This window comes from Arvicanthis niloticus, chromosome 12, assembly GCF_011762505.2.
Source record: "Arvicanthis niloticus isolate mArvNil1 chromosome 12, mArvNil1.pat.X, whole genome shotgun sequence".
In the NCBI taxonomy this organism is placed as follows: domain Eukaryota; kingdom Metazoa; phylum Chordata; class Mammalia; order Rodentia; family Muridae; genus Arvicanthis; species Arvicanthis niloticus.
Genome location: NC_047669.1, coordinates 16451514 through 16457076, shown reverse-complemented (window position 1 = coordinate 16457076; position 5563 = coordinate 16451514). Strand labels below are relative to the sequence as shown.

At 46.4% G+C, this 5563-nt stretch overlaps 1 pseudogene; it reads left to right on the top strand.

Annotated features, from left to right (window-relative positions):
* Positions 1–2221: 2221 nt before the first annotated feature.
* LOC143433998 (homeobox protein Crxos pseudogene) lies at positions 2222–3114 on the top strand (annotated as a pseudogene).
* Positions 3115–5563: the final 2449 nt, after the last annotated feature.

Below are 5563 nucleotides of genomic sequence, written 5' to 3'. Positions count from 1 at the left end.
ATAATAAAATAAATAAATACCTCAATAATAAAAAGACAACGCAATTCAAAGGCAAAGTATTAGAATAGATTCCCCCCCCCCCCAAACTTTAACAATAATACAAAATAAATAAAAATAATGAAAAATAAGTAAGTAGTCACTGGGAAGTACAAATAAAAAAAAACACTTCAAACCACCAAGAAAGCTAAAATTAAAAAAAAAATAGGGAATAAAACATGTTGGTGATTATGAGAGAAATCAGAATTCTAACATAGGGCTGATAGAAAGGCAAAATGGCCCAGATCTTTGAAGGGTTCTGCGTTGTATTGAGTTGAAGAGTTTCCCACAAGCTTCTTCACAGGCCATGACTGTCTTTGAAAACAATCTGCTTACCTTCCCCAAGACAGCCCTTCAGATATTGTAGATAAAGTAACTCCTTGCAATGCCCCTGCCTCAGGACACAGACTTCCAACATCTTGTTGGCTTTTTAGGTAGTATCTGTATTGATTAAAACTCTGAGTCTCAAGGCATAGGAATGACTGTAGCCAGCTCACATAGGCATTTCCATGAAGAGGAAGTGAAGGTGTTCTCCAAATTGGTGGAAAAGGTATATAATTCAGCATGTGAAAGGGTGGGATCAAACCTACACAGCCTTGTACAGAAGCATTCTAAGAAGGGATGCCACAAAGGACCTGTACCACCAATGAGAAGGAAGCTACCACTGTGTCCCTGGACTTTCAGGGATTGATTATCCATGCAGTGGAGGGACAGCAGCTATTTCTCAGGAATTTACCATAAAACACAGGGAATGGAGTTTATTTGAACACCCCTTTCCCTTGTTAGGTTAGCTTGACTTTATCTGAGGCATGAGACTTCAGTGGTGCTCTCAATAGACCTGTGTCCCACTGACACTCATCAGCTGAAGCCCCAGACCACCATGTGGCTATATTTTGGTGCCCTCACAGGAAGAAGAGACTGAAAGATCCTTTTCCTCCAAATGGAAACACAGCCCAAAGGCGTCCATTTGCAAGCCAGAAACAGACTCCCTCACCAGTTACTGAGGCAATCAAAGCCCAAATCTTAGACTTCTGGTTTTCAGAATCATGAGAGGCATTTTATTTTATTTTTTAAACTCTTGCTGTTTTCTGTCAAGCCAGACTGAGTTGAGAGAGATGAAGTGGTAGGGATGTATTTCCAATCACCCACAAAACTTGTAGTAGCCCCTTGAGAGATACGAAAGCAGAACAAAGTTCAGATCCACATCTGGGTTCAGTGGTATGAACTCTGTAACCACAGCTGGGGCTGGGATGCAGAAGCAGGTGGATCTAAGGGTCTTTCTGTCAACCAGTCTAGACAGGTTCAATGAGAGATTTTGTCTTAAATAAATAAATTAATAAATAAATAAGTAGAGACTGAGCAAAGATGACACTGGGCCCTGACATTTGATTTCCACCCTCACACATGCAGCAGAGCACACTGCACATGTACACACACATATAAAAAGTTTTTCAAAAAAAATCAGCTCTAAGTTCTGCCTTCTGGGGGTAGAATCTAGTGAGCCTGGAAAGGGGACCCACCAGTCTGGATTTTGAACAATTCTTCCAGGAGACAGGGAAGCTTCAGCATGGAGGACTTACTTAGGACAACCTCCTCAAGTTGCAGATGAGGAAACCATTCAACAGGGAAGGCACAGATCCAAGGTACCCTGTGCATTTGCCAATGCAGCCTGGGCCTGGATCCTGCTCTCTTTGAGGCTGTCACCTCTCTGGTGTGTTGGCAGACCTACTGTACTGAAAAGAGGGTATCCACAGACAGAGAGACAGAGCCCTGCAGTGAGGGGGAACACGGGGAGACAGGTGTAGATTTAGTCCTGGTAACTCTTAATTTGGAAGTGGGCCCCGTTTGAAGAGTAAGTAGGAATCCTTAGGATAAACAGAAATTCCACAAGCAAACAGGGAGACAAGAATCCCAGGTGGAGGGAACCTGTTGAGAAGCCTGCCTGGTGGCAAGAATTTGCAAGCACAGAGAGGAAATGTCAGTCCTTTGTGACTGCTGCTGGCCCTGCCCAAGGCACTGCAAATGCATCCTGCAGAGAAGGCTGCACTGGTGACCAGGGTACCAGTATTGTCCCTGGGCACAGAAATAGGGGAGGGATCAATAAAGGTCCATAAATTCATTTAAGAACTTGCCTCAAATCAAGAAGCAAAGGAGGAATTGAAGTCTTTATAAAGCAGCAGGAGACATGGCCACGTATGACTCACGTAGGTAAGTTCAGATCAAGGAGAGTCATCTAAGAGGGGAAATGTGCAGACCCCCGAGTCTCACAGTAAAAGAATTTCTTTTTCTAGGACCCCCATTTAGTTCTTCCAGCTTTTGGATGGCTCTCCTTTCTGGTGCCCAGTACTTTTAATGAACATGAAAAAGAAATTAAAAAAAAAAAAATTACCAGCTGGGAAGGAAGTGGCGTCTTTCTGGATGGCTCTGTGCAATGGCTATAGGCACCTCTGCTGAGAGTAAAGTGAGCAAAGCAGGCCTCACCCTATCTTATCAGGGCCCAGCCATCACATCTCAGGCTTTTCTGGAGGGCAGAGGTGGCTGCTAGCAGAATCAGATAAAAGCAGCTCCAGATACTGCCAGAGGCTATTCCTGTCCAGGACCTCTTTCACCGGGCCCAGGTCCCAGGCCTCAGCTCACTCTTCCTCCTGTGTAGCCCTCAGCTCTCAGGGAGGGGCTGAACCTCTTTATAAAGATTCTATCTCAAACACACTTGAAGTGAGCCACAAAGGGAAGCATCTCCTCATTCCCTGACCTCCTATACCCTGAGGCCCCTTGACTGAAGTACAGTTGGGAGCTACTTTGAGAGCTGGAACAACACTTCAGGATGGAACCATACCTGGACCTCCAAGCTTGAAAGATCATGGCTACCAGACTCAAACTAAAGGAGGCTTGAGGCTTGGTTCATCCAGCGATCCTTGGAGCCAGGAGATGCACCCTCCCTTGGCCAGGCTGCAGCAGTCTGCCTGGGAGGATACTTCTTCTGATTCCCACAAAGCCCTCTGCCGCCAGGTACCAAGCTGGAAGTACAAGCTCATTCCCATCAATCCTCCTAGGTCCAGCTGTAAGCACAGTTGCTGACCCTCCTTCCCCATGGAGCCACTCCAACAGTACCACAAAACTGCTTCCCCCAACACCCCCTCCCTTTCAGACTCCCAGCTGCACCAAACTCACCAAATGGTAGATGCATACCAGAAACTTCAGGGTCAGTGTTTGAATACCTGGATGTCAGGATAGATGGCACTGGTATGGCAGATGCTAAGTCTCCAACCAGGGCCTTCAACAGAACCTGCAGGGCCATATCCCACCAATCCATATCCATCTTGGGCCTGTGGTTCCAATTCTTTTAACATCCTCCCCTCAAAGGTCAAAGGTAGCCTATACTTCAGGCTAGCTATCAACTCAACTGCTTTCCACTGGAGGGTGGGAATGTGGCTGTAATGACTGAGCAGAGCAATGGGCAGATGGAGTAGCCTGGATGAAGGCAGAGGAGAAAGGACAAACCAAACCAGGTCTAATCAGCACTCACCCAAACTCTTCCTGTTCCCTTTGGGAAATGTAGCAGAATCCCTGGGTACCCTTGATGCTCAATCACAGGTCCCAGCTCTCTGATGTTTATAGGATGAATAGTAGCTAAACCCTGCCTTGTAAGAGCTCACAAACTTTATTACAGAGTGGATTGTGAGCTCCAGGCCAGCCTGGGCTACACAATGAATGAAAACCCATCTCAATCTATCTCCCCTTCCAAAAAAAAAAAAAAAAAAAAAAAAAAAAAAGCAATGAGAAAGCTTTGAAGGACTCTGTCTCACCCTCAGGTCTGTCTTCTAGCATTTCTGACATCTCATCCTTACATGAATCTGTGTTTTCTGGGCCACCATTACCTTTACTCTTTGCTTTCCTTCTTGGTGTATATGTCCAGTCCTGCCACATCCAAAGATGGAAAGGATGTTCCCTTCCCCAGGCTCTCACTACCCAGCGTATCTTCCTCTTTGGACAATAGCCATCAGCCTCCATGATTGTTTTCTGCCTGGCGCTGAGCTGTGAGCACCTGGAAGGAGCATCTGGGACTTAGTAGGCACCTTTGTTAGTAATGGTTGGATGCTGAGGTCTTCCGATGACACTGAGACCAAAGTTACTCAGAAAGGGTTAGAAGTATTTCATGAGGCCAACTGGAAAGAAAGTTTAGAGATTCATGGGAGGTGTGGATCGTTCATCTGAGCATGGGAAAGGAGGAAGGGTGGGAACTTGGAGTAAAAAGGGACACGCTCCATCAGGAGCCTCTGAGAGGCTACACAGTCCTCACTCCACCCAGGAAGTCTCTATCCTATTCCCAAAGCCAGGCACATGACCCAGAGGTGCTGGGTGGAAGCCTTGAATGTGGCGGATGGGGGTGAGCTGCAAGCTGATTCATGGAGCCTGGGTGTGTGTGTCAGGCACTGTCCTCTCCAAATTTTTAACAGGATGGGTGGTACATTTAAAACAAAGTCTAGGTCTCATTCAGAGATATTGGCACAAAATCTTTCAGCAGAGGTGGACGTGGTGGCATACACCCAGAATCCTAGCACTCGCCAGGTATAGGCAGGAGGATCACTATGAATCTGAGGTTCATCCTGGTGTATGTAACCTGTTCCAGGCCAGCCATCGGGATTAGACCCAGACTGTCTCAAAGTACACCGTCAACAAACAGAACTCTCCCCATCATCCTTCATGTCTCTTAGCATACAGGAAGTCCTCCTTCATGTGGTTCCCAGAGCCTAGTATGTCTGTCTGGTTCTGCTCTGCTGAGCAGCTCAGCCTGACCTTTAGCAGCCTCTGCATTCTCCCTATGTCTGCCATCACTGCCTCCCTACTATAACAAGACATCTGCACAAGCTATGGACTCAACCCTTTTTAAATGTATAAGGAAAGCAGAGTGAGAGAAATGGTGTCAGTTACAGGTGCCTGCAAAGGAAGGAAGGAAGGAAGGGAGGGAGGGAGGGAGGGAGGGAGGGAGGGAGGGAGGGAGGGAGGGAGGGAGAGATAAAGGGGGGAGGGACCAGCTAGAAAACATTAAGACTAAGAGGGTGGACTGGGGCCTGGTAGCACCTGCTTTCAGTCTCAGCATTCTGAGGCAGAGGCAGGTGGATGTCTGAGTCTGAGGCCAGCCTGGTCTACAGAGAGAGTTCCAGGAGAGGCAAAGCTACATAGAAAAAAATCCTGTCTCAAAACAAACAAACAGTAATAAATGGGTGAGTGCTGGAGAGATGGCTCAGTGGTTAAGAGCACTTGCTGTTCTCCCAGAGGACCTGGGTTTGATTCCCAGAACCTACAAGGCAGCTCACAGCTGGCTGTAGCTCCAGTTTCAGGGAATCTGAAGCTCTCTTCTGGCCTCCACAGGTACTCAGCATGCTTGTGGTGCACACGATTTCATGCGGATAAGAACGTCATATACATAAAAAAGAATAAATGGATGTTCCTTTTTAAAAAGAAAGTGGGTTTTTAAAAAGGTATTATATATAATATACATAATATATAATACATATATAATACA